At 32.4% G+C, this 26,529-nt stretch overlaps 1 protein-coding gene across 1 annotated transcript in view; it reads left to right on the forward strand.

Moving 5' to 3' along the window:
• Window positions 1-26,529, forward strand: part of LOC145252694 (uncharacterized) — a 484,652-nt gene that overhangs the window by 436,106 nt on the left and 22,017 nt on the right. The window lies entirely within an intron of this gene.

A 26,529-nucleotide genomic window follows, 5' to 3' on the forward strand; every position in this document is an offset into this window, starting at 1 on the left:
TTACATATCAAACTAGTTATAATTTTGTGGAATCTGAGAAATAATACTAAACTCGCTGGATACTGGAAGTTAAATGCCTCCTTGCTGTATACGAGACTTCCGAAAAATGCTACAATTACTTATGCAGATAACTTTAGTGGAACGGTTACGAAAAACTATAGATACAGAACTAGTTTAACAGAACATATGTAGCAAGGCTACTGAGCATTGCGAGGAGGATCATATACCTAGAGCTAGGCTAAGGAAAGTATCCAATGAAACGTTGACGCTGATTTACCTGGCGATTAGATTAATTCGAAAATCCAAAGACCCGGATGAACGTATTTTGGAATCGATGAGGCTAGAGCAGTTGTTTGTTAGTGCGCCAGGTCTTAACTGTGTTGAAGCAGTTTTTTTTTCGCACAAAGAGATGTTGCTAGCCCATCCTTTCCACATCGATATGGTCACGGTACGTTCTCGACCGAATTTCAACACCTTGCACTCACATGTCAAACATTCTCAAAAAGAACACGTCTAACTACGGCCACAACAAAGAACTTTCTCTCTTTCTCTCTCTCTCTCGCTCTCTCTCTTTCTCTCTCTACTTACCAAAAACTAAACGAAACTTCATTGAAATAAACTGTATTTATTGGATACAACGAGCCTGCTTCTCAACTAACTGATACATGATTGTCTGCAAGTCTAGTGTAAACAAATACCTGAGACAACCAATTCCCCTTAAGTAAAGTTCTACTTACCTCAGCCAATCTTTCAAGTGCTACTGTGAAGAAGATCATAATTGTTGATCTCTTTAACGATTATCCCTGAGTGACCCACGGACCTTGATAAGGTGTGACCTATCAGTAAAAAAGAAGTCTTTATGATTCTGTGGGAATTTGGAGAGGAAAAAAACTCTCGTTTTTTCAGCATTAACGCACATTTCTTTATAGACACCACAAAACATATTTAAATTAGATAAAAAAAATAATAATAAATAATAGATAACAAAATTAATACGATATGGAAACCATTAATTATAAACAATAGATAATATACACATGTAATAACTAAAAACATATATATATATATATATATATATATATATATATATATATATATATATAATTAGTCATAAATAATGTTAACAATCTTAAAATTCGTACTAGGACCCGTGGTGCAGTGGTTAGGGTACTTGAAAAAATTAATTGTAAAACGTGATATTCTCCTGAAGCTTGAAGGGTGAATCCTCAGTGTGGGCGACCGAAAAATACAATTGCGAATTACTTACTATTCAGTCATGACGGAACAAGAACACGCAACCCCCATGAAGTAATTAAAGGGTTCCGCTCAAAATTCTGTCCAAATTCCCGAGTTCAACAGAAGGTTGGAGGTTATAATTGAACCACCAAAAATAGTCGTAATCCGGAAAATACCAGGACTGTAGAAAAAGAGAAAAATCTATTGTGTAACAGAAAATCATTAAAAATGGTTATCTAGAGGGACGGAGAGGAATAGAAGCTGCACACACGTGTTGTTACTTAGTCTTGAGAGAATATTACGAGTCGTTTCCAGATAACACTCACTGATGCTGATGAAAACCCCTAGTGAGTATATAATAATAATAATAAAAAGAAGAAGAAATTGACTTGTAAATCTGATTAAGCCATTTATGGTTATTGGAAACCTTTTTGTTATGGTTATTGGAAACCTTTTTGTTATGGTCATTGGAAATCTTGGGACTATAACAAAAAACCACCATGAATGGCTTAATCAGATTAACAAGTAAATTTCTTTTTTTTTTTTTTTGTTAATTTTTTGTTAGGAACAGCGAAAGTGTCAAATGTTAAGCTTGAATGTCTAAACCAAAGCTATCGAACAATAATAACAATACAATGCCAACACATCGAACTATAAGAAAACCAATGTGATTCCCATTGTAATTGAAAAGCTTGAGACCATAACAAAAAGCCACTATAAATGGCTTAATTTCTTTTCCAATTCTACAAAGGCTTGCCTTTTAGGAACGGCGATTGTGTTAAATGAATGTCTAAAGTCAAAGAGATTGACCTGATGCTCAAGAAAAATACCAACTAAAAACATCAAAAGGTTTAGACTACTATATAATAATAATAATAATAATAATAATAATAATAATAATAATAATAATAATACCTGGGACAGAAAGAGATCATACGGAAGGAACGATAGGGGTAAGACAACGTAGTAGAGAGACCAAGGATTAATTGCTTATTGATAAGACAATACTTCGGGATTTTAAAAGATCTACAAATCTATGCATTTCATGCATCGATTGCCGCAAAGCATATGATCTGGTTGTACATAGCTGGAATGTATGGAAATATTTCGTGAATGCGTGAGATTTTTTGGAAAGAATGTGAAACAATGGAAAGTGTCATTGACATCCAACGGAGAGATCTGGTAGAAGGTCCTATAGAGAGAGGGATTTTTCAAGCTGGCTCCTTGTCGCCATTGTGTTTGCTTTGAGTATGATATTCTTATCGTTAATACAGGGTGACCAAAAAAAAAAACGGGCCCAAAATCTAATTAGGCCCTGTTTCATAGTGTTTTGTCTGAATGAAATGAAACTTTGGTCATAACTAGTTTATTATATTCAAAACATCACATCAAAACACAAGGGTCTTTGGCCGTTTTTTCTCCGTTCTACAGCATATGTTCTAGATGGCCTCCATTTAGCTTTTGTTTTTGTTTTTTGGTCGCCCTGTATTACGAAAGGTAAATGCGTGTTTTGACTAGGGAAATAAGCACTAGTTTAACCATTTATTATTTATGGATGACTTAAAGTTGTATGCAAAGAACAGAAGCCAGCTAAGTATGCTTGTGAGGACTGCTAAAATGTTCGGTAATGGCATAGAATTTGGCATGAAAAAGTGTGGTGTTTTGAAATTGAAAGGGGGAGAAATTGTTGAAAATGAATGAATAAAGCTTTTAAATAAGGAAATGATAAACGTTTGACGAAAAAGGATAGACTTACTAAGGAATTGTAAAAGAAGACTAAAGTTGGTTCTTGGGTCGTGATTGAATGGGAAAACAAAATATCTACAAACACATGGGCAGTGGTTATATTTCGATATGGAGTGGGTATTATTCAATGGAAAGAAAATGATACAAGATATGAAGAGAAAGACAAAGAAAACGATGACAATGAATGCAGCTAATCAATTAAAGTGCGATGTCGACAAGTTATGTGTGAAAACAAAACAGAAAGGATGAGGATTAATAGATGTGGATGCGTAAAAAGAAGAAAATAGTCTGAAAGTTTTACTCTCCAACAGTAAAAAAAGCTTATAAAGCCTATGTGTGTCAAAATTTGAAAAATTGCAAGTGGACAAACTAGAAGGGGGCAAAGAATTTTAGGCAATAAAGGAACAAAAAGCGAAGTGCTTTGAGAAGAAAATGTATTGTTAATTCGGTATAAATCTTACAGAGGCAGTGGATAAGGTGAAAACCTGGCGATGGTTGTTAAACTGTTACTTAAAGGTTGAAACAGACGTCCTAATATGTGTTGCATAGGAGTAAGCGATCAGGAGAAATTATGTGAAGTATCACATTGATAAATCGGCTGAAAATCCTCTGTGTCGATTGTATGGGCAAAAAGGTGAGAATATGAGAAGGTAGCTCAAAAGAAGTACAAGAGGCGGCATGACAATATTGTGAGAAAAGTACATTGAGATACGCATTAGAAAAAAGAGCTGAAAATCAGTGAAAAATGGCATGAGCATGTTCCAGAAAGGATTAGTGAAGAATGATAATGTGATATTGTGAAATTATTGTGTGATATGAATATCCAGTGTGATAATATCATGGAAGCAAGTGGACCAGATTTATTCTTGTTGAAATCAAGGAACACATAACAATAATTAAACAGTGCCAGCTGATATGAATACGGAGAATAAAGAAAGGGAGAGTTGAAAAGGGAGATGAAAATATTGTTGAAGTTGAAGCAGGGAGAAGTACCTATTGTGATGAGAGCCCTGGGGAGTGTGACAAAAGGATTTGACAAGTAAATTGAGAAAATTAGGATCCATTGCAATGTTGGAGTACTTCAGAAGGCTGCCTTGAACCACCAGAATCTTGCGGAAAATGCCGGAATACTGCAAATAGAAGATGCTAATAGTCTGTGGTCGCTTGTTATGATCGGCCTATCAGCATAAAATCGACCAGACACAAAATGTGACAAAAGAAATAATAATTAATAATAATTAACACTCCTACTACTAATATTACAACTAAATAATAAATTATAATAATTTATAATAATTAAAACGATTACTATTAATAATAAAAAAATGAAGATATAAATAATATAAAAGTAAAGAAAGTTAATAATGGCTCAACATCTATTATACAGTTTATAAATTTTCGAATGAAATCAAAATAAAATACTTGCCACAGATCTGTCTAATAACTAGAGTAAAACTAAATCTGAGAAAAAGAAAACTTTTAGTAGGAATAGTGACTTGGGAGTTTCTCTTCCATTTCCAACTGGCTGATCTCATATCTAGTCATGCAAGCATCATGTTGATCGACTCTGACAATACAATCTCTTCTGTAAGACGATCCAATCAATCCGCTACTACGCAAAGACGGTTAACGACGTGGCCCGTTCTATAACCTTTTCGTTTTGCCATATTGATGCAGCAACGCTAAAATAACCTGCCAACGACCCCACGTGCATTATTCTTTGCTTTATCTCTACTTAAATCCGTATAAGTCACTTAATGCTACACTAAGACAATTTGTTATCAACAATCCACCATCTGTAAAGATAAAACCGCTTCATTGTCGAAAATGCAAGGAAAAAATAGCATTTTTTAAATTGATATTCGTTTTATTTATTTAAAAAAAGTTATCTGAATTTGTTATTTCGAAAAACAAAAAAAGGAACAGTTTAAATTGTTACTGCAAAAAATTAAATAAAATGGCTTAAAACTCTCGTTTGTATTTTCTAATAGAAAATATTCAGTGGACTATTATTTCTTATCATAAGAAAATTGAAAATATTTGTTTAAAAGGTATAAATTGTTACAATTTTTAAAAATAGAGAATATACATATTTTCTTTTACAGTCAACATAAGTGACAATGAAAAGTTTTGCGATAAAAAAGACGAGTTTTTCTAAATAATATTAAACCTTTAATAAATGTATTATTTTAATAGGAATATTATTATTAAAGTAAATTATACATATGGATTGGAAAAACAGGAATTTTCTCAGACTCCCCTTAGTTCCTTTATGATATAGTACAAATTATTTCGAAAAGTAAAAAAAGATAAGTCATTGAAAATATATCAATAATTTTTTAGACGACATCACGCATTCTTGGATCTAAAGCCTTTCTTATAGACATCCGACAATACTTTGAGGCCAAGTACAGTGGAACCTTGCGTTTCGTTCTGAAGAGCTGTTCGGAAACTGAAAATATTTCCCATAAAAACAATGGAAAAGAGATTTATTCCTTCACAACCATATGCTAGATTCTTATTGATCCAATTCTATGATTTTTAAAACTACGTATATTGACCAATTTCTAACACATTTTTAATTTTTTTTATTATAGCAAGTATTTAAAAATATGGTTAACAAAATTTAAACAGTCCAATATCAATAAAAAACAGGAAGAGCAATCTGCACAGAACGGTTAACTTTTCATCATCTCGGAATGGTTCGGTTTCCGTCTGTATAGTTAAAAAATCGACAAATTTCCGTCTTGAACGTTTTGTTTGAAATCCAAATGTAGACGTTTATGAACGAAATTTGACTGTGTATAATTCTAACAAAAATGTTATTCGTTAATGCACATTCAACTCTTTTCCTCTTAAACACGAATTCATTTATATTCTCTGACTACACAGATTAAAAAGAAAAAAATATCACTTAAGAAATTCGCGAAATTGTTACAACGACGAAGGTTGAAGATAAGGGAAGCATTCTTTGCATTTCAATGGACTTCAAACATTCTCTCTTTCAATTGAAAATTCGTTGAAAGCGATTCTTGCCCGTAGATTACTATTGCTGTGGGATATCTTCCTTGCAGACTACAACATGGTTATCTTCAAAGACAATGCCAAACACTTTCACGTCCCATAAATAATTAAACTTAAATTATTTTAGATGAAAATGGCTTATGGCTTTATTAAGTAATGACTCAATATTTAAAAATAAATCACGATTAAGAAATGTAAAAAGTTAATACACAAGAAATGCTGACCGCAAGCGAAGCCTTATTTCAGTTTCAGAGAACTACGCACTACATAAACATATCTTTCTTCGCTCTCCTCTAGTTAAGAATTTATAAATGAAGTAATATGTGGATCGTCTTAATATATTTCGGCTAAATGTCTCAAACATGCATACAACGTCTTGATTTCACAAGACATGAAAACAACCGCTTTGATAAGAATACATGCGAGGCCAAATTAACAAAGTTGGAACTTGATCTGGATCAACACTGTCTTTCTTATTTATTAGTTGCGTTACAGACGAGAAGTGACACCTGAATCAATGCAGGGTCATTTTCCTCTATCGGTAGCATTCTTATGTAGAAGTCGCAGTTTGTCTTGGATTAAAATTACCTAAAATCTGCAGTTGCAAAACTGGATCTCTCATTACTTGTTTTGATCTTTGTCTATTCATCTGGTATCGTAACGCCGATAACCTTCCAAGACATATCTCACTAAACGTCATCATGAGAACTAATCTGGATATTGAATGATATTGAAGACTTTTGGAAATCTTTCTCTCTCTCTCTCTCTCTCTCTCTCTCTCTCATATATATATACTAAGAGGGAGTCCTGACGTTGCCTGGGATTGAATGAGGATCTACGAGTCCTTTATTTATTGTCATCGAAATCGGCGAAATCGCCTACTTATTTTTTAAAAATCAATTAATTGCATATATATATATATATTCATAGTTCAGAAATAAAAGTTTACAAGATGAAGAATTTTGTAAACTTAAAGTGAATGTATGAATATTAATGTAAATATTTATAGGAAAATCCTAACCAAATAAAAATGCTCAATGTTCGAGGTAGAGCACCGGTATTTGAAGGAAGTTCAAGTTTTGTCTATATAAATTTTATTTTGCCTTGTTTTCCCTCTGAGGATAAGAGCCATTCTTTCGAATTCCATGTAATAAGAAAATAATCTTTTATAATCCGTATCCATTGTTTCGAATAATAAATGTTGTAGAGTTTATTTTGAAAATTTTTTACTTTCTTCATGAATATATATATATATATATATATATATATATATATATATATATATGTAAATATATGAAGAAAGTTGAAATTTTTGCCAATATATATATATATATATATATATATATATATATATATATATATATATATAAAAATATAACACGGAAATTACATAATTAATGTTATGTTATTGCTCTGTTTATCACATTGAGCTCTCATACCCGGTTTTCCTCCTGGAATTATTCCATTATAACACTATATATATATATATATATATATATATATATATATATATATATATATATATATATATATATATAAAGAAATATATAAATGTTGCTTAGAAACGTGCATCAAATCCAGCTTGCGGGAATTCCGAATTTTGAATCTTGATTGAAATGCCTGATTATATCTATATGCACATATTTATATCTGACCGACCACACACACACACACACACACACACGCGCGCGCGCACACGCACACACACACGCGCACGCACGGGCGCATACACATATTTAAGGTTTAAATTAGTTTAAAATTTTATTCTAAATTAAGTGTACATACAAATTTCCATATGATATTTACTTTTAATTATACGAACTGCACATTGTTATAATTAAATTGGAAAATTGTTTTCTAATTTATTTTTGAAATTGAGTAGAAGTATGTACATATATGTATATGTAATCTCTAATATATATATATATATATATATATATATATATATATATATGCGTGTATATTATACATAGAGAGAGAAGGAAAAAGAAATAGCGAGTGAGCGATATAAAGAGGGAGAGAGACAGAGAGAGAGAGAGAGAGAGAGAGAGAGAGAGAGGGTAGAATTGTAATCAAAAGCCAAGAAAGACAAAAGAGATAGCTAGATACATGGAAAGTATCATACTACTATCCGTGAGTTAATCGAAAGTTCTTGCCGTAGAAAAGCGGACGTTTCTCTGATGAAACGGTTTACTTCCCGCCGGCGCCAGGAAATCACAAATTGTTTCACCGGTCAATAATCTCCTCAAATAGTCGCTTGAATGTGTTCAGTGGCCAAATCTAATCAGAGACTGAAAGAAAGCATCGCTTTATTTGTGTCTCCGTTCGTTCATCCATACGTAATACGGACGTTCCATCTATATTGCTCTTGTGACGCATTTCAACTTCCGTTTTGATCGCGCATGCGTATCTGTGAAACGACTGTTTCTATCCACACATGCTCACACATTGCTGCTGTGATTACAAAATAGTCGTACAGTTTATCTGATTTATAGCATATCAACTCTTTTAAAGATTACGTGAAAATATGAAAATTTGACTTGTCATAAAACATACTTATTCTATTTTGTTCGAATATTGTATGCGCGCAACCTTTTTTCGAATTACATCCTACTATCTCATAGACATATAAAAAGTATATATATTTGTAATATATTAGATCATGACATGACTTTGTCCGTATCCTAATTTTCTGAAAGTTAAGGATAGGTGTTACTTTTTATTTATATATTATTAGATTGAACCCGTATAAATTCTATTTTACTTTCTATTTTAATCTGCATATTTTATTATTAATAATGATAATAATCAATATTGTCTTGCCTAGATTTATCAGGGTCCTTCGACCGTTGTCTTCATTTTCTTTATGATAAGTTACGTCCATTATATCTGCATATATTATATGTCTCTGTATCATTCTCTCTCTCTCTCTCTTTGGGTGTGTCTCTGTTTCTCGTTCTCTCTCTCTCTCTCTCTCTCTCTCTATATATATATATATATATATATATATTTCAAAATAGCTAGTATACAGAATTAATGTATAAAAGTGCAAGTGAGTATACTGAAATAATGTATAAACGTGCGATAAATTGAATCCCCACGCATGCGAAAACAAACCTAACGACAAGTGAAAAGAATATGAAATACACTGGATAATAAAGGTTTTAACATCATTTTCCTTAGATTAAATGAAAAATCCTTCATATGGAATTCGTTGAAAGAAATTGAAAAAAGACGAAAAGAAAAATACAAGTAGGGTTTGTGTATTATACAGGTCTTCTTATTTTTTTGGATTAACAGCTTAAAAAATATCAAGAAATACTAATTAATTGAGTAAGTAATATTTAATGGTAACCTTTTCGAATCAAATCTTTAAAAAATATTAAAGATCTCCCCCAAACACGTTTTGAAATATTTCTACATATTTTTAAATGTTTGAAACTTATGATCCCTCAACTTGGTTCCCTCTTTTTGCACCCCCGCCACCAAACTTGAAAACAAGCTAACGAGTTACATGGCCAAGAAGTGGATGCTCACTTTACGTTAAATCTATACAGAAAAGTGATCCCCACTCTAAAATGTAATCTTTTTTATGATTTAAAAAGAATAGTTCTTTTTATTATCTTTAAAAACCGTTGAAACCCATTAGCAAAACAATCTGGATTTTGGTTCCTTTTTAGGAAGTAAGCTACTCTGGTGTAATTCATAAAAAATACCAAATATTTTTGTTTTCAACGTATAAATTGAGCAAGTAGTTTTTCTTTTGTTTTGTTTCTTTTTTCATTAGAGAAACGATTCTAACTTGCAATTAAAATACAGTCGAATTTTTTTTATTTTTTGCGGCACTAAAAACGTACATTTTTTATATTCGGTTTTATATAGATTTGTTTATATTCGAATTCTTAAAAAAATAACAGACAGAAATGTTAGGAAAAATTAAATACCGAAAAAGACCATTCGTAAAATCCTGATAGATTATTTCTGTATTTTATTATTTGGAATACACAAAAGTTAAAACACTTAAGCGGAAGGATTTTATTTATTTGTAACGCGAACCCATTAAAAATATTTTTTGTTTTATTTGTTTATATTCGTTTTGTTCATGTTAGGAGGGTAGAAAAATATAATGTAAAAATAAAAATAAATAAAAAATCTGTAAATTGCCAATTAAAAAAAAGCTTCTATGGCTTTGTTTTTAATTATTTACGCACGCGTAGAATTTTTGAAGACCAGAAGTCGTAAACCAGATGGACGGTTTCAACATCCAAGCAAGACGATTTGAGTTTTTTATATATATACATTTTTACATAGGCATCGCCACTTATCAAGGCCAAGATGCCACTCGAGGATAAGGGTTAAAGAGTGTACAGTAGAAATTGGACAATATAGTAATCGTTAGTAATGGAAATTCGGTAAATTTTTTAACTTATATGGAACGGCTCATCAAAAACTTGTTTACGTTAGACTTGAAGAAAACTATATTGTAATACGCTGGAAAGCAGGAAAACGGAAGACAATTCCACAGGCGTGCACTTCTAAGAAAGAAGCTTTGTTCATGGAATCTACGTTTAGGTTTAGGCACAGATAAAGAATGAGGGAAACTATTAATAGTGTTTTCTGCTAGATGGGTGTTTCTTGTAAAAGTTTGACGAGGAGGGACCATAAATTAGAGGCCAGTCAAGCACTCCCCATGAAAATAACGATAAAGCAGAGACAAACTGTGAGAAAGAGGTTGCAGGGAAGAGAAAAGGACATCCCCTACGAGGTTACGAAATCTATTTTGAACTCTATAAAGGCAGGATTTCAATTTATGCCAGATGAGGATCAGTGCGTTGATGATGTAAAGATAGGAGCTTAGTTTTAGATGCATTAAAAGTAACAAGCCACCTCTTTCCCCATTGTACCACCTGGTATAGATCAGAGGAGAGAGAATCGGAGAGAACTTAGTCGTTTACGGTCTTAGATGTGGTACCATAGATAGTAGTGTCATCAGCATAAATGTCTATGAATGATGTATGGATGTGATCTGGAAGATCATTAATGTAGATCTTTGGAGTTTTATATATATATATATATATATATATATATATATATATATATATATATATATATTCTAAGTTTTATGTATGCTTTAAATAAAAAATTTCCTCGAAACAGATGTGTATAACTTTAATATTTTGTATATACTCTGTTTAAAATACGGTTCGAAAATTATGTAAATAGTCACAAATAAAGATATATAGCTAAATAGATGGCTAGATGAATATATAGATAGGTAGATATAGTCAACCTTAGGCAGACAAAATAGCAGCGAGTCTTAATATTGATAACACTCTATTTCTGGCCTTCGGTGTATTTTAAGGACCCCCATGGTCTCTTAGAGATTGTATTTGTTCGATTTATTAAGCATCCAATCAAAAGGGGGAACAAAATAACTTATGCTTGTACGGACTTCATCGGTTCAATCTTGCCAATTTATAGTTGCGACCCGTATGAAAGGGTCATACGTGACTAAAATATGCCAGACGTCGATTTGTTATGTGCACTACAATTGGCCCCCAAAAATCTTAAAGCTTGCCATCGGCAATTGCTATGATTACTCGTCCAAATGTGTGTTGAAACAAAAGAAAAGTTATTAAATTGGAAATGAAATGCTTATGGGCAAATGAAATGTTTAGCAACCGCCATGAAAATCACCTATTCTCTTTTTACAGTCCTTTTCTCACAGAACTCACCTTGCTCGTTTCTCTTTCTTTCTCTCTCTCGCTCTCTCACTCTCTCTTTCTCCCCTTTGTCTCTATTTATTTACTGTATCATTATAGCCAATGATGCTCAACTAGGATCCAATAACTTATCTTTCCTTTAAAAACATTCATAACGAGAACTTGCTTTTTTGCCACAACGAAAAAACACTTTATTTTCTCCTTCAGCGTAGTTAGCGCCAGTCAGAACTTCCAGAAGCAAAACCTTCCTGGCAGTAGAATACATATCCACCGGTTGCAAACGAACTCCTGTTATGACATGCCCTCACTTATTATAAAAGCTCGATATATTCCTATAATATTTCCTAATCTTCTCTCATAAGGTTTTACCATCTATGAAATGACAATCATTTCATCTCATCGACTCTAATCAGCAAGTGAACGTGTTTAATATAAACAACAACAAATATATTCGTATTATTCTCATGAGGAATGTACGTGCATTCAGATTGTTTATTCAGATTGTTTATTTAATTATGAACGACTAATGATGAATGGAGAAAATATTAAGTTGTCTGGCATTGAGGATACTATTGAAACACAATTGCAATAGTTAAGAGTACATTGGCACGTCTCTGTGGGATGTTTATGTGTTCTATATAAAGAACGGTTAGATAGTTTATATAAAATCTAAAAGTGTATTTTGATGTAAAATTTACTACAGAAGACAACAGAAAATGTTCCCGAATATACAAGTGCACGGTTAAGGTGGCTATGATGGCATAACCACATAAAACTTTAAGCATATTCTGTAAAAAATAAATCCGAGGTTACGCCATCCGTTTTCAAACATCCTTTCTAAATAGCAAAAACAATATGCATTACAGAAATATCTCGAAATACATTTTGAATCCATTTCTCGCACTGAAACAAAAAATAATTTAGATGAAATGCTGGAATTCATTTAGTTACGTCTTCGAGGCGTGAGTACGAATCGTTTTATACGGTGATTGCATTAATTTCTATCGTGTCTTTCGTCTTTACTTTTTTTTCAAATTTTATATTTATTCGATTCCAAACGTTTCCATCTCCATCCTATCATTGGAATATTTGTTCGATATGCGCATGCGTAGTTGCTACGATTTGTAATGCAATCGTTTACAATTCTCTCTTTCCCTCTTTATATGTATGTGTGTGTGTTCTTCATACTATCTCTCTCTCTATATATGCATAACCATTACACGGTTTCTGTCACTATTTTTACAAGCCCACCCTCTCCCTTTTAATTCCCTCACCGCGTCTCTTTCTCTCTTTATATATATATATGTATATATATATATATATATATATATGTATATATATATATATATGTATATATATATATATATATATATATATATCATTAAATAATATAGACGGTTTTTGATTATTAATTCTGTTTTAGATCCTTTCCAACTTTCGTATAACGAATATATAGGTTTTACTAAAACGACTTTGTCGAAGAGATTAACCAGTTATCCCTAAAAAAACTGGGCATTATTTAACCACTTGACTAATCAACATTCCTGTTCCTTGTGTTAGGAAGATTGACACACACCTATACTTCAACGGACCAATAATAAACGAAACTTGAAATACTAGAAGTATTACTAAAAAAAACTGACAAACCTACTATCAAAAAACTAAACTTTACCAATAGTAGCAACATCCTTAAATGTTTGTAAAGTTATTAAAATGATTAACCAATGAAATAAATATGTATGCTATAAAAAAAGTATAGAAGGTATGAAAAGTACTCAAATTTACGATAAATATGGCGATTACATCAGCCAGTTCCTATCCATATTAAATACTAGCAGGGGGACTCGACGTTGCCCAGAATTGAAGGATGATCAATAATTGTTTTACATTCCCATATTTTTATTGTCATCGAAATCGGTAAAATTGCCCATTTTGTCAATCAAATCGATTGATTGCCTGCTCTAGTTGGAGACTCAACGCGGTGCACCGGGAGGAAACTTCATATAGCTCCTTGCAGTGACTTTTTCCACAATACATTGTAGTAAACATTGCACTGTAGAAAACATGCAGTTCATTTTTATAAACTTATTTTTTATATATAATGGCTTGGGTTAAAGTTTAAAATACGAAAGTCAAGTATCATGCTCCAATTGTGTCCTACACAGAAAATTTCAAACGCGCCCCTATCATATCAGAGAACCTACTGTAGATGTTCAACTTGTGTGATAATAACACTCCTGAAATGCGCTTGTGATATTAGGCTGTGCAAGGTGTAAACTTTAGTCAAAATCGCCTGTTTCTTCTTTCGTCGGATTATTTTGATTATCGATTATCGATACTTATTGAAAATACCTAAAAACACTCCCAGACACATAAGGTACATTTGTGTGAGATTCTATAAAAATTGGTCCAGCCGTTTTCGAGTTCCTAGAGAACGAACTCACAACCGCACAGCCACACAAAGTTCCTTTGATACAATAGTATATATATATATATATATATATATATATATATATATATATATATATATATATATATATATAAAGTGACCAAATGTGACTGGAGGTTTATGAACTTAAATAGATTTTTTATTCTTAATGATATTATTCTTGAATTTTAACACAATCTGACTATTACATTAGGAAATTTCTAAAAAAATGCAAAATTCAAACGATTTTTATTGATGAAAAATAATTAATTTAAATGTTGTCGATTTTCAGCTTCAGATATTTGTACTCTTACTCATGACAGATTGCAGAATCTCTGCATTGCGATTTAACTCCCTTATTTTGTTCCTGATGTTTTTCTTCAATTCTTGCAGGGTTTGGGGTTTGACGTTTCGAAGTCTGCCAGCTCGTGGAACGATATAAGGGAGTTAAATCGTAACCTAGAGATTCTGCGATCATGAATAATGTTTTGGAAAATATGCGAAGCTGAAAATGGGCAACATTTAAAAGGCATTATTTTTCATAAATAAAGATTGTATGCATTTTGCTGTTTTGTTGTGGTTGCTTTTTTAATAAATTTCCCAATGCCTTAGTCAAATTGTGTTCAAACCCCTTCAGTGACTTTTTGGACACTCTGTACATTGAATAGTAAATATTAAATATATATTGAACATATAGCATTAGCATTAAGTATTCTGGATATGTTTCCATGCTGCAGATAAAGTTGACTCAACGATCAATAGGTTATATTAGTAAGATCTGTTGAGTAATAATTGAGTAGATTAAAAAAAATGAAAACATATTAATTAAAAATTCAAATACAATTTTTAAACATTGTAAATAAACATTAATAATGTGCATCCATACGTATGCGAAAACAAAACTACATAAATATGTTAATAATTTAACAAAATACTAATTCAACGATACTTCAACTCGCTTATGGCTGATAGAACGACTACAAGCTACATCACATCGAAATTCCGTACATGTTCCTGAGTTTGACCAGATGCACCCAAGGTTACATATGTCGAAACCTGAGAATAGCATCCAAAATGATAATAGTTGTTCGAATGATCCCAAAATACAAATTATCACTCCTCATCTAAAAAAATGTTTGAAACATAAATTATGCAATTGTGTTAGCATGTAGCTTGATCTCTTTGAAGTATATATTTAATATTAGATTTCAACCAATATTACACCTATCATATAATTTGGCTCAGACCTCTTTATCAGCATGACAATATAGCTGCTTACAAAGTATTGATCTTTACAAAGTTCATAATTGAGAACATCGTTATAATGAAAAAAACAACCATATGAAGAAATGAAAATTTCGAACTGATCCAGAAAACTGGATCCGTTCGAATTTTTCATTTCTTCAGCTCAAGTTGACAGATTTTGATTGGGAGGGGGGGCTGCGCGTTAATGGAGGAGAATACCAAAAAAATTGTTCCATTAGCTGAATGTCGAAAATCCATAAGACCTTATATTATTAATTCAAAGTGGAAACTATGAAATTTGTGGTTTTCACATGTAAACATTGAAATATTTTAATGGTACAAATCCCGTTACTTTTCTGACATACTTCATTTAGAAATGATACTCTCCCTCTCTCTTTCTTTCTCACTATCTCTTTCTCTGACATAACACGTGATCTTGTTTAGCCAATCACAACTTCGTATTTTTCAGTTCCACTTTTCTTTCTATCATTTCGAGATATAATGTTTTTAAACGCTGTTACTTTTCTCTAAAAAATGCACCAGTGACAATAAGTATATTTAGCGTATGGTGTCATTATTTTTTTAATTAATTTAACGATTTAACTGTTTTGAACTTATTTAGGATTTCAAATATCTGGTCATGCTAAAGCAAAATACTGTATGGTTGTTCTCCGCTTGTATCTGCAATTGGTCTACGCCGAATATTGGTGCTCGCTAATCATATATTCCAACTCGATAAATCTGCTGTAAAAGAGGTTCGACGACGAGCTGAAATGGACCCATATTACAATCATGATGCTTCTTAAGAAGAGTAGTGATCTCTTATTATTGGAGCTTCTGGCCAGAAAGAGTGCACGCGCGTCATCGTACACGAATATTTCATCATCAATTGATGTATGACTTAAATGAAAGTGCACTTATCCCTTTAGGAAAAGGGATAAGTGCACTTTCATTTTTACATTGTCTAAGTGTTGTATTTCTGCCGTACTTAAAATAATGACGAAAAACACTAATGCATACAAATGTCATTATATATCTTTATTGGCAGTAGCGGAGAACGAGTAGATGTAACTGAGAAATTTAGAGCACACCTGGAAATTGACATATTGCTTTTTTTCGTCTCGATTTCCAGCCCATTCTCGATTTTATCTTCGGGTTTATATGTAGAATTCTTTCTGACACCCCCGAATTTACCTGTAAACGCTCATCCTGGAATTTTGTATTCGCAGTCATTGTAGAACGTTTAGACATAGGCTAATCCCGCCTGCAACTTTGTATATAAGGATAAGCATCGCAGATTGTGTAGTACTTACCAACAAAACAAACGCCCACGTGTTTGTGCCTTGTGTAGGCATGCGCGACAACAAAACTTGGGTTTTTATAAGCGGAAGTCTCGAGGTTGTCAGGAATCTCCGGTCGCATGCGCAAGAGGAGGGATTGAGAGAGTGGTATAAAAGGCAGGTCGAGTGAGAAGGTTGTTGTTGTTGTCATTGGACGTTACAGTGACGTGTGCGTTAGCTGTTGATTAAGAAGTTTTTTTTTGTGTGTGTGTCAGGTCGCACACCTCGGTGAAGGTGGTGGTCATAAGTCGTGCACCTCGGCGAAGGTGAAGGTCATAACCTTTGAGATTCAATCAACAATTATTTCATTTGCGAAAAGCTGTGTTTACATTTTAATCAACTGTTTTTTTCTTCCGACCACGTGTGTATCTGTACAAATACGTTTGTTTGTACCAAGTTACATTTCCGGTAGACCTCTTCTGATTTTAAAGCATGTCAATAAAGTTAGATTATATCTAAACAGCAAAAGCTTGATTTTCAGTAGTAGATGAGCAACCGAGAGGGAAATTATGAGCAGTTGCGGAGTTATGCGCTCTACCGAGTACTATTCAATTTTATTACTGATTATGTTTCCCTTTTTGGCAGAACATAATAATCTACATTTCTGTCTGTTTTTACTTGCCACTCCAATCACTTTTCTCTTTGCCCTTTGAACAATGTTCTTTTTTATAAATATAGCTTTTTATTTTTTCATTTTTTTATCTTTTCATTCTTTAAACTTATACTTCTTCGTCCAACTCGCAACCATCCAGCCTCTTCTTTCGAGATATATGTGTTACTGGAATTTCTTTTAAAGAAACAACTCTCCCTGATATTTCTCCGCACACAAGTCCCAACCCTGCGCCGACTCGCGTCCCCTTATCGTTATTCGCGCCAAAAACTACTAAAAAATGGCCGCCAGAGATCTGCCACGTTATTCATTGACTCTGCCGTACAGGACGCCTCATCCCGGCTTAACTGGCTTCAACGTCTCAGCCCTGTCGGGTGATTATGATCGAATTTGCAAACTAACACGCTCTTCCCATACATATACATACTCACACACGAAAAAAAAAGATATTCGAACAAAATCATCTTTTTCAATGTCATCCTATAAATTATACGATGACGCTTGATTCGAATGGTTGCATTAAAACATTTGCTCATCATTCATCGTTATCATGTCCAAGAATCAGAAACGCGAAAGATAAAAACAAATTTAGGAAGTAAATTGAAGGACATGGGTTTATTTTTGACAGTCTCGTAATTCTCGCTTCATTTTGTCCTTTACTTCTCACATTCCATGAGTAACGCTTCTTAAAAAGGAGGAAGAATTGCTGTTTTTCTGGGGCTGAATTTATTCATCTAACCCTTTTTTTTTTGTTTTCTAACCTTGATGTAGTATTTTTTGTTGTTTTCTAACCTTGATATATTATTTTTTTTTTGTTTTCTAAACTTGATGTATTATTTTTTTTGTTTTCTATCTTGATGTAGTATTTTTTTGTTTTCTAACCTTGATGTAGTATTTTTTATTGTTTTCTAACCTTGATGTATTATTTTTTTTTGTTTTCTAACCTTGATGTAGTATTTTTTTGTTTTCTATCTTGATGTAGTATTTTTTTTTGTTTTCTAACCTTGATGTAGTATTTTTTTTTGTTTTCTAACCTTGATGTAGTATTTTTTGTTGTTTTCTAACCTTGATGCATTACTTTTTGTTGTTTTCTAACCTTGATGTAGTATTTTCTTTTGTTTGTTTTCTAACCTTGATGTATTATTTTTTATTTTTTTGCTTTCTAACCTCGATGTAGTATTTTTTAGTCCTGCTATTACCAGATCAGGCGGTCTGAAGAAACTGGCTTCCTGATTTAAAATTCAACCAACATTAAAGTTTGTTTGTATTATTTGCATTCTTTGGCCTAATGAATCTTGGGTGTTATTTTCACAGCGTTTCGCTCGATGTTGTCTCCGACCTTTTTCAGATGTATCAAACTCGGAAATTTTTCTCTTGAACTCAGGAATCTGCGTGTATTTTCGAACGGAACCATTTATTTAATTCACGGGATAAAAGGCTCTCGTTTATCAGGCATTACTGGGTAGAAGTTCTAAGTAAATCTCAAAGGTTTCAGCGACTGAAATTTTATTAAAATAACACTTATAGATGAGAACAGTAGCCCGAAGAATCCAAATAATACGAAAAATAAATCCTCATCTAAAAAATTCTGAATCATTAAAGTTGTATTCTTCCTTTGTAAAACTTAATCATGTTCTAGAAAATTCAAAAACAAAAATATTTTTTCTCTACAAAATAAGCAAAACAAACACAATAATGAAATATTGGAAAATGTGAAGAATATAAAGCATAAATCTTTTTGCCAACAATGATCAGATTCGACAATAAATAACCCGAAAGGGGTTGATATACCGTAAAACAAAACAATCAAATCTCGTATTAAGTGGTTTCATGCTTTGTCTGGAGCAATTTCTATTAACATAGTAAAGTATTAATATTTCTGTGTAGAATCAGAGTGCATAGTTATACTTTCCCCTTTACTGATGGGTGTATAAACTATTATACACCCATGTTATCACCGCCGTGAACCCATTTGTTTCTATGCCGATAAACATACTTGGACGTCAATGTTTATAAAAAGGTATATTTAAAAAGACAGTCGCAGAAAATAACAGAGACGAATTATTTATATAGATGGGAGAAAGACGGATTTCGTCACATTCCGACATTTTGTGTACACTATCCTCCTCATCCTTATTTCTTATTTGGGATGGTGCCCAAACTCGCTCTTTTATGTACGCTCAAAAGCCAAAGAGACAGAAAATCCCCACACAGAATGACTGGTTTCATCGACTTGTGTTTTGCGGTCACCTCTGACTTTTAAGGGATCACTCAAACCTTTCCACTTAAACACGGACCTCGTTACGTAACATATTCTTTTGTGTAAATTATTTGTGTTACTTTCTAGATGAAAGCTATGTGTGCGAAATATTGATGCATTCGGCATTGCCAGCATAGAAATCGGATTTTCGGAATCGGTACCTCTTTCCGACTTAAAGAAAGGAAAAACATTAATTTGATATCATGCCAGTTGAATTCAAAGCATTTGGTTGTCAACAACAATATTCCTTCAAATAATTCAATTCATTACTAGCTAGTACTGTTTGTGTCAATCAAAGTAATATCTTGGTATTAATTCAAAGTAATGTGTACATCTGTGCGAGTGTGCATTCGATTCGATGCCTGCACTAAACTGTGATTTCAGAAGGTATTCATTCCGACTATGAATTGTGTTATAATGGAAACATTTTTCGTTAATGATCTAAATAGCACCAGTAGTTTACTTAATTAACAAAAGGTATAAATTTATTTAGTGTACTAAAAATATTCTACATTATAAAATAATATGATATCCTATCATTATTTAGCTGATATTATATTTATATTAGTTGTAAAAATAATTAAAATAATTTATAACATGAAGCAGATTAAGTAAAAAGTTTCAGTCGATACAAATGTAATTCGAGTTTATTTTATTTATTCATTTTATACTTTGGGGTTCATAGTCAACTAGAAATGCAGGCTCTATAAGATAGCATTTCATTGTTCTTATTAAAATTCAATAAATACCGGAATTTATTTTGAAAAGTAAATGAAACGGTGACAATCTGTAAAATAGTTTGCATATTTTTATGTGCAGTATTTAAATATTTCATGGGGATTCATAAGATTTAATTTGTAACAAAAGTTCATTTGGATCTGCGAATATTTTCAATTTTTCGTCCTTTAAATTTCTTCAATTTTTCTCTTCTTCAAGTTTTTCTTTATATATATATATATATATATATATATATATATATATATATATATATATATATATATAAAAGTGAACGTGTCTGTGTGTCAATGTGTCCGTATGTCTGTCTGTGTATATTTTCCTTCGCAATAACTCTGTTAATTTTCAGTTTACAGACTCGAAATTTGATATAGAGAGTACTGAGATTTGAAAAAATCTACGTGATCGGTTTTCGGCCAGAAATTTTGCTGTTAAGGGATCAAAGTTCAACGATTTGACCTTTGAGAACTCTACCAAACTCCTCCGACAATTTTTGGTCTAAACACTTAAAATTTTAGACATAGGTTCCTTGGACATGGATCTAACTTAATAACTTGATTTGAGCCTAAAATAATAAATGTTAAGGGGTCATAATAAGGATCAAGGTTAAAAGAATTTACCGTTTGTTGTTGTTGTTGTTGTTGTTGTTGTTTATTCTCAGCATACACCTCCAAACACCCGGGTAACGCCGGGCCGAAACGCTAGTATATCTATATATCTATAGAAGCGAACGTGTCTGTGTGTATGTCTGTCTGTGTACATTTCCCTACGCAGTAACTCTGTCAATTTTTAGTCTACAGACTCGAAATTTTATATACAGGGTACTGAGATTTGGGAAAATCGACGTGATCGGGTTTCAGCCAGAAATTTGGCGGTTAAGGGGGTCAAAGTTCAATGATTTGACCTTTGAGAACTCTACCAAACTCCTCCGACAATTCTGGATCTAAGCACTTGAAATTTTAGATATAGGTTCCTTGGACATGGATCTAACTTAATAACTCAATTTGAGCCCAAAACAATATATGGCGATTAAGCTACACTGAATATTCCGCGTTTCATCCACTCTAGGATTTTTCCTGAAGAATCCTAGAGTGGATGAAACGCGGAATATTCAGTATTCAGTGTAGCTTAATCGCCATATATATATTATAAATTACTATATATATATGTATATATATATATATATATATATATATATATATATATATATATATATATATATTTAAATAAGGGAGTAGTCACCAATAATCTGTATTTTTCAACATTATTTTATTATTCCGTGTCTTGGTTTTTCATTGAGAATTATGTTTGGATCATTGTAATAATGTTTTTAAGTCATTGAAATCGTTATTACGCGCGTTTCAGACGTTCTGTTATGCGTCCTCGTCAGAAATTATTTTCAAATGTGTTGGAGATGTAAAAATTGCGATTTTCGTAGTTAATTTGAAGTTTTTCCAAGGGGTGGAGGCTTGTAAGTGTTTATTATTCATTGGCATGCTCAATTTTTATTGCTCTTTTATTGGGCTTGTGAGGGAGACCGTTGACCTGGCTGTAGTCGCTATCTCTTTCTCCTAATGACGAGGACGCATCACAGAACGTCTGAAACGCGCGTAATAACGATTTCAATGACTTAAAAACATTATTACAATGATCCAAACATAATTCTCAATGAAAAACCAAGACACGGAATAATAAAATAATGTTAAAAAATACAGATTATTGGTGACTACTCCCTTATTTAAATATACATCTTTCTTTCGTTGAAATTTCTTAACCCATTTTATATGAATATATATATATATACATTCACAGAGAGACTCGACGTTTCCTGGGATGGAATAAAGATCAACGAGTGCTTCACACTTCCAATGCTTTTATTGTCACCAAAATTGATGAAATCGTCCATTTTTTAAAATCATATTCATCTGCTTTAGTCGGGGATCCACTGCTGTGCACCAGGAGGAAGTTTGACATGCCTTCCTGCAGTTTCTCAGTTCACAATACATTGTAGTCCACATTACAGTATGGGGAACTTGTGTTCATTTTATAAAAATATTTTTATATAAAAAGCAAGTATCATGATTCAATTATACTCTAAACATTAATTTCGAATGCGCGCTGTCTCATCAAAGAACCTATTGTTGATTTTATACGCTAAGTCATTTTGCTTGTGCGATGTTAAAGGTGTTCCTTTTTTAATCGATGTGTTCGATTATCGATACGTATAGGAGGCATTCCAATACAAAACATATTGACGAACACTCCCAGACACATAAAGTACATTTGTGTGAAATTTAAAAGAAAATTGGGCCAATCGTTCCGTAGTCCACTGAGGTCGAATTCACACACATACAAAATGTCTTATATATATATATATATATATATATATATATATATATATATATATATATATATATATGAGAGAGAGAGTATTCTAATATCAATGCTACATAAATGCACCTCTTATTATGTATTTTATTAACGTTAAACGGCAAAATATTGACTTCCGGGACCAATCGGATTTTTTCCAAGATCTTAAATTATCCTACTAATAATATTTCATTTACCATCACACAGTAAAGAATAAATAAATATTGGCACAACAATCGGACTTGGTCATTCCTTTGTCCAGGTACAAAATTAACCATGCGAATCCGTGGTTTTATTTTGTAATTTTGTTGGCAGCTTAACAAATGAATCTGCTCACCATATTTACATTTTTTATTTTTATTTCATTTTTTTATTTTGGTTGAGATCAAAAATAAGTTTTTGGCTTTATTTTGACATGAACTTTTATTTCTGATAAAAAGATACCTTCTTATTACTATTAGACATTTGAAAACAGGATAAATAAAACATTTTTAACAAGAAATGGAAAAATTACACAGAGGAAATAAACTTAAAACATTATTTTCATAAAATGATTTAATGGACATTAACAAATTAAAATGATAGAAATAGACATGTTAAACCATTTACGGTCGAGACTAAACGTTCGCTACATTTATTGATTCCCGATATCGAAAACTAAAGAGTCCTCAAATATATATAATATCGTGAAAATAGAACTTATTATGATGAGAACAGACTGGAAAAATCTCATGTAAAAAGTATTTGTTTAACAAGTTTAAGAACTAAACCTAATTAATTTACATTTTCTGACTAAAATTCATCATTACTTATATTTATTTGAAAATATGCAGTTTAAAGATAAATAATTCAACATTGTTTATTGCATTATAAAGAAAAAGGATTGTAAAAAATCTCTTTTTAAAATTATTTGAAAACGGGTGCATTTTTAACTTAGAATTAAAGTCACGTGTGAATTAGTATTTAAATACATTATCAACAGATCTAAAATCTAAAACTTCACAGTATTTTTCCGGCAAAAAATACTTTTAACTTTAATTGCACATGTCCAAATGTAAAATATTTTTTCTATCTCTCTGAAAATAAAATACAGTCACTTTTGGGATAGCTTTATGAATTCCGCGGTAGTTTCCTTGAGAACTGAAACAGAAAATAAACATCGCAATACCCTGAGTCCGTGACTAAACACACTTTCTTTAGCTATTCTGAAGATGTAACGGCTTGCATTGATTTCGAGAGGTCGGTACTACAGATTTTCGAATAGTAGTGAATGTGGCTGATACATTTGGGGAGATTACATATCGCTTTTTATCACAGCTGATTGCGTTTCCAAACATTAGCTTAACCCTATGATGCATGATTTTTGCAGACATTCTACGTACCTGGCCTAACTTGTTCTTGGCTAACGTGCCTTTAAATTAAGCTTATATCTAACTTTCTGACTTTTGGAGGCAAAACATATCTTGGCCTGGTGCATGCGGCTCTTAGTCCTTTAAAGACAACAACTCAAGTTATGTAGTCTATTAACTAGTTGAATAAGTGCAATCGCCCCTAATAATTTTATGGTAATAAGCATCCTTCAAACTGTCCACTATCTGCTTTATTTCTTTTGGTATCCGCTAGTTGTATTTATTCCTGTCACACAATCCACTTCTATATTCTATCCTATCTCATCGTCTTGAGTTTTATTTCTATTTTAGTAAAAAAATATGTTGATGTATGGTTCTAAACAATATGCAAGACAGTAATCTATCTACTTTTCAGAACCGAATGCTGTTTTTAATCTGTTTCTGAAACTGTGGATTTTGATAGCATTGTCTTCCCTGTAAGACGTAACTCAATGACAACCAGATTTAGGAGTATCACAAACACTGTAGATGTTTTGGTGCTTTTGCACAGTCATTCGTACCGTTTTCTCATCACATTTCAATCTACGGACAATTTCACGATTAGATAAACCAGAAAGCTGGAGAATTATGAGCTCCTGATTATCACTAAGAGAAACTCGAGGTATATGGACTAAATGTTACCTAAGAACAACAACAGTTACGATTAAAGATGCTAAAATATGGATATTAGAGAGCCGAGTATGGTCTGATTGAGGTATAACCCTTTGTACAAAGATTAGTGTCTATTAATCTTGTATTTTACCATCTTTACTTTACTCTTCTGGAACCTGGACAACTTATGGTAGAAACATGAACGTCATGGAGAGAGTACACCAGAAATTTCTGAGACACATTCTGGCCATCAAATCACCTGGTCAAAATGATAAGACCACTGATAATTTATCTAACAAAAGGCAATTGTAAATTACTAAAAAGGATCTCAGTATTTAGTATAACCTCCATTATTACGAATTACTTCAAAAATTCTCTTCGGCATGCTTGCGACTAAGTTTTTTATCAGTTGCGAAGGAATTTTATCCCATGTACTGAAAACTGAATCAAAGTTCCTTTATCGAATCATACTGGGTTCTATCCTTGAACACTTTTTTTGCCATCCATCCCCAAAGATTTTCAATGGGATTGAGGTCCGGAGAATATGCTGGATGATCTAACAATTCTATATTATTTGAAGAAAAGTATTCACGTGCCTGTCGGAGAGTGTGTGTCGCAGCGTTGTCTTGCTGGAAAATCCAATTTCTTCCACACAGACGTGGACCTTCAGTCCTGATAGAAGCATTTTCAAGCATTGAAATGTACTTCAATGATGTTTGCCTTTCACTACTTACAACTTTAAGGTCCCAGCTGACGAGAAAGTACCCAGACCATTAAAGACCCTGCTCCACTATGCCGAGTTGAAAAAGTCTCTTTGGGTAAATTTTTATCATACCAATAGTGTTGAAATCCATCTGGACTATCTAGATTAAACTTTTTCTCATCGGAGAAAATTACATTTTCCCACTTCTCTTCATCCCAAGTCTGGTATTTGGCGGCATATTTAAGTCCGTTAGTTTTGTGTTGTTCAAGAAGACGTGGTTTCTGCAGTCGCTTTAAATGATTGAAACCCTTCATTTTCAGATACCTTCTGATGGTTTTAGGACTACATTCTGCTGCTGTTTGGCTTTTCAATCGACTTGAGCTCATACTGGAGTTTTTTTAAACTTCTTCTGATACGGCGATCCAGTGATGGGGTTATTTATTTTTTTTTTTGTCGAACTGGACTCTTTTTCTGCCCATATTGATCTGAATTTCTTTAAAAATTTGTGATGACCGTTTTGCTACGATCTACTTTGTTTTCAATGGATCTATTGGAGAATCCACCCCTATTAAGCTCAAAGATCCTTCCTCTATCAAACTCTGATAATGGTTTCCCTTTTGCAATTTATAATTTAGTAAGATGTTTTTTATCCACTAACAAGTTGCTTTTAGTGCCATAAAAAGCTTTTCGTATTCATTTTGTCAAAACTAGCCGATTTTATTAAAGTGGTCTTATCATTTTGACCAAGTGAAAATGTTTGTTTTTTAAAAAATAATTATTAGATCAGGGTTAAGGTTTCGAATGAAGCAGATTTCATTTTTTTCCATCATATTTTCCCTTTTGGCAATGGTTTCAACCATTTGTTTGATTAAAAATTTGATAATATGCGTAAACGCTTACTTTCTTAAGTGGTCTTATGATTTTGACCATATATATATATATATATATATATATATATATATATATGTTGTTTGATTTTGTTTTTGCGATACGTTTTGAATGAATTCAATCATTTACGAATGTGCATTTTTACCTAAATGCGATTTGGGAATAATTTTCCCTTTAATCAGTTTGGTATCCCCACATGGGGAGCAGCATATATATAATTT

Source organism: Euprymna scolopes, chromosome 29, assembly GCF_053919585.1.
Source record: "Euprymna scolopes isolate OS-2025 chromosome 29, ASM5391958v1, whole genome shotgun sequence".
NCBI classification, from domain to species: Eukaryota; Metazoa; Mollusca; class Cephalopoda; order Sepiida; family Sepiolidae; genus Euprymna; species Euprymna scolopes.